Source organism: Motacilla alba, chromosome 26 (genome assembly GCF_015832195.1).
Source record: "Motacilla alba alba isolate MOTALB_02 chromosome 26, Motacilla_alba_V1.0_pri, whole genome shotgun sequence".
NCBI classification, from domain to species: Eukaryota; Metazoa; Chordata; class Aves; order Passeriformes; family Motacillidae; genus Motacilla; species Motacilla alba.
The window spans coordinates 3,238,970-3,242,941 of NC_052041.1; the positions used below are offsets into that span (position 1 = coordinate 3,238,970).

Genomic DNA, 3,972 nt, shown 5'->3' on the forward strand with positions numbered 1-3,972 from the left:
AAATCTGCAATTTCACAATTTCAGCTGGGGTTTTGTGCTGGAGATGGTTTGGTTCAGTTGCAGGGGGGTCAGCAGGAGCAGGACAGCTGAGCTGAGCTAAGGGGGTCAGGAGGGGCTGAAAGATGAGGCAGCTGAGGAGCTTTAAATCAATTTTCATTTCCTCGAGGCAGAGCGAGTGAGGGGAGAGAGGCGTGGTGCAAAAATCTGAAATTCCTCGGTGTTTTTTTCCTTTTTTTTCCCCTTTTTTTTTTTAATTCCCTCCCCTGATGGCCACAAAGGTCCAGGAGCCGCTGAGGCCGCCAGGTGAGGGAGGCAGGGGAGGACTCTGCACCGTGCTGGAAGCTTTTGGAGCTGTAGGAAAAACAAACCAAACCTGGTGCTTTGCTTTCCTGTCCTTTCTCCGTGAAGCTTTTATTTTTCTACCAGATCCTAGCGTTGATACACGGCTCCTGAAAGCCACAGCCTGCCCCGGGAGTTGGGTGTTGGATGAGAATTCACCTCTTGGAGGGGGAGGACGCGGTGATGGAGAATTCACCTCTTGGAGGGGGAGGACGCGGTGATGGAGAATTCACCTCTTGGAGGGGGGAGGACGCGGAGCAGCGTGGCAGGGACATCCCGAGGAGCTGGTGGCGTTCAGGCTGTGGGAATTTGGGGGCTTGCTGTCCCACCTGTCCCTGGGGAGGGTCAGTTCTGCGTGGCTGGGAGTGCAGTTCGGGAGGCGGATCAGCGCTGGAGCAGCAGCGGCGCTCGCGCCTTGTCCTGCCTGTCCCCGCGGGGTTTGGGGAGCCCGGCAGAGCAGGGAGAGCCCCCCGTGCCCTTCAGACACCTCCCCGAGCTCTGCATCGAGCCCAGCCTTCCCTCTGGAGGAGCTGAATGTGTTTCCATGGAACTCTGGGGGTCGCTGGGGCTCCAGCGTGGCCCCGGCCGTGCCCAGCGTGCTCAGTGTGACTGCAAAGCGCCCGTGTGCGAACGCTCTGTACAGTGGGGCCAGGGTTTTTTATATATATATTTTGGGATTGGGGGGGGCGGGGAGGGTGGGTGGAGATCCTAAAATCAGCTTAAGCCAGACTTAAATGTGTGTAAAAAAAAAAACAAACCCCAAAATCTTCGGTGTGTGAGTGCGCGAGCGGGAGCGTCTGACACCCCGTCCCCTTTGTGTTCTCAGCATTCGTGAGCTTTTTCTTTCTTTTTTCTTCTTTTTTTCCCCCCTCCTCCCCTTCCCGCAGAAGCAATTGTTACGAAAAAAAGATGAATTGTAAATAAGAGCTACGTAAATTTTTTTTTTGTTGTCGTTGTTTGCCATCGTGTCACAGCAAACCCTGAGTGAGCAGTGGAGGAGGAGACTGGCAGCGTTTTCTGGTATGCAAGGAATATTTTGTCTTGAGTATCTGCGATCCCCTGGTGAGCTTTTGGAAAATAAAAATACTAAAATAAAAAAAAAAAAAAATCAGGCTCTTTGCAGTTCCCCTCCCTGTCCTTTTTGAATTTTTATTATTAATTTTTTTGGTTTCGTTTGAAAAGCAGGAAAAAGGGGCAGCTGCAAACAGCGCCGTGGGGTTGGCAACTCTTGACAACCCTGAGCTCTAGCATGGTACTAGGAGTTATAAGTCTGAATGTAACATTAATGCTTTATTTAAAATTAAAATTAAAAACAAAACCAACACTTTTTTTTTTTTTTTTTTGTTCGGGGTTTTTTTTTTTTTAAGGGGTTGAAGTGAACATGACCGCCGACCATGTTCGTGAATTTCTAGACGCAAACATTCATTGGTAGAAATCGTGTGATGGTCTTTTGTGCTAATTAATTTGACATCCTCTCAGTCTCTGTATGTACCTGCAAAGAAAGAAAAACAAAACAAAAAAAAAAAATAACAAAACCCTGCTTTGCTTTGATTGAAAAAAGGGTTCCTGGGACTGCATACCTGCTCCTGAGCTCTGTTTTAAGTATGTGTATCCTTCGCTTGTATTTTGTATTAAAAAAAAGAACCACGAGGAAAAAAAAAAAACGAACCCTTTATTGTTCAGCATGTTGGAATTGTGTCCCCTCTTTTATTTTTTCTCCTTTTTGGAATATATTAAGCAACTCATTCTTCTGTATCTTTTATTTTCTTTTGTAAACTTTTTGGTTTTGTTTAAAAATGGCTTTATAAAAGGGCTTTTATAACCCATGAGCGCGCCTGGTGTCCTTCTTCTGCTGCTGCGAGGGGGGCTCGTCCTGTGAGAGGTAGAAAGTGTTCACCTGCAGGGGTTCTGGGAGTTTTGGGGTGAATTCCTTGGAATTCCTGAAGCCAGCTTTGGGCCCGGTGTGACTTTGGAGAACTGAATTCAATAATCCAGAAATTTGTGCTGTCCCCAGGCTCTTCCTGGAGTTACAAATGGAGATTTTTAGCTCCAAAACCGATGAGAGGAGGGACAGAGCCCTTGGAATGTCACCTTCCAAGAGTTCTGGGAGTTTTGGGGTGAATTCGGAATTCCTGAAGGCAGCTTTAGGCCAGGTGTGACTTCTGAGAACTGAAGAGAAAATTCAATAATCCAGAAATGTGCTTTCCCCAGGCTCTTCCTGGAGTTATAAATTGAGATTTTAAGGTCCGAAACCAATTAGAGGGAGAGACGAGAGGAGGGACAAAGCCCTTGGAATGTCACCTTCCAGGAGTTCTGGGAGTTTTGGGGTGAATTCCTTGGAATTCTCTGGGGAGGTGAAGCCAGCTTTGGGCCTGGTGTGATTTGAGAACTGAAATAATCCAGAAATTTGTGCTGTCCCCAGGCTCTTCCTGGAGTTACAAATGGAGAATTTTAGCTCCAAAACCGATGAGAGGAGGGACAGAGCCCTTGGAATGTCACCTTCCAGGAGTTCTGGGAGTTTTGGGGTGAATTCCTTGGAATTCTCTGAGGAGTTGAAGCCAGCTTTGGGCCCAGTGTGACTTTGGAGAACTGAAAGGGGAATTCAATAATAAAGGAGAATTCAATAATCCAGAAATTTGTGCTTTCCCCCGACTCTTCCTGGAGTTACAAATGGAGATTTTAAGCTCCAAAATCAGTTTGAGGGAGAGATGAGAGCAGGGACAAAGCCCTTGGAATGTCACCTTCCCCTCCAGGAGCTTCCCCTGGGGTGTCCCAGCAGATGGGAAACTTTTAAATGGAAAACTTCATCGGAATTTGGGATAAATAATTTTTAGCTGTTGCCATGGCAACCGTGGGCGGGCCTCGCCCGGCCCCAGGTGCTCAGGGAATTTCTCCTTTTACCAAATCCCTTGGAGCGGATCCCATCACACTCCCATCGCTTTTCCTGCGGCTCCCGGGGCGGATTTTGGTAGTTCCCGATTCTGGGTTTTCCCAATTTTGGGTTTTCCCGATTTTGGATGTTCCCGATTTCGGGTGTTCCCGATTTTGGGTGTTCCCGGTTTTGGGTTTTCCCGATTTTGGGTGTTCCCCATTTTGGATGTTCCCAATTTTTGGTGTTCCCGATTTTGGGTGTTCCCGATATTGGGTTTTCCTGATTTTGGGTGTTCCCGATTTTGGGTTTTCCCGATTTTTGGTGTTCCCAATTTTGGGTGTTCCCAATTTTGGGTGTTCCCGATTTGGGGTTTTCCCGATTCTGGGTTTTCCCGATTTTTGGATGTTCCCGATTCTGGGTGTTCCCAATTCTGGGTTTTCCCGATTTCGGGTGTTCCCGATTCTGGGTGTTCCCGATTCTGGGTGTTCCCGATTCTGGGTGTTCCCGATTTTCGGTGTTCCCAATTCTGGGTGTTCCCGATTTTGGCTCGTTTTGATGCGCGGCCGTGCCCGCGCTGTGCCAGCAGGGGGCGCTGGCAGGGCGAGGTGGAACCTCTGGAATGGGATAAAAACATCTGGAATGGGATAAAAACTTATGGAATGGGAAAAAACCCTCTGGAATGGGATAAAAACCCTCTGGAATTGGATAAAAACCCTCTGGAATTGGATAAAAAATATCTGGAATGGGATAAAAACCCTCTG

The 3,972-nt window shown here is 47.8% G+C and overlaps 1 long non-coding RNA gene across 1 annotated transcript; it reads right to left on the reverse strand.

Annotated features, from left to right (window-relative positions):
* Positions 1–238: 238 nt before the first annotated feature.
* LOC119711763 lies at positions 239–2,160 on the reverse strand. Its single transcript, XR_005259755.1, has 2 exons — positions 573–2,160; positions 239–535 (listed from the first exon to the last, which is right to left on the reverse strand). It is a non-coding gene; the product is annotated as an uncharacterized LOC119711763 (long non-coding RNA).
* Between the last annotated feature and the right edge of the window lie 1,812 nt (positions 2,161–3,972).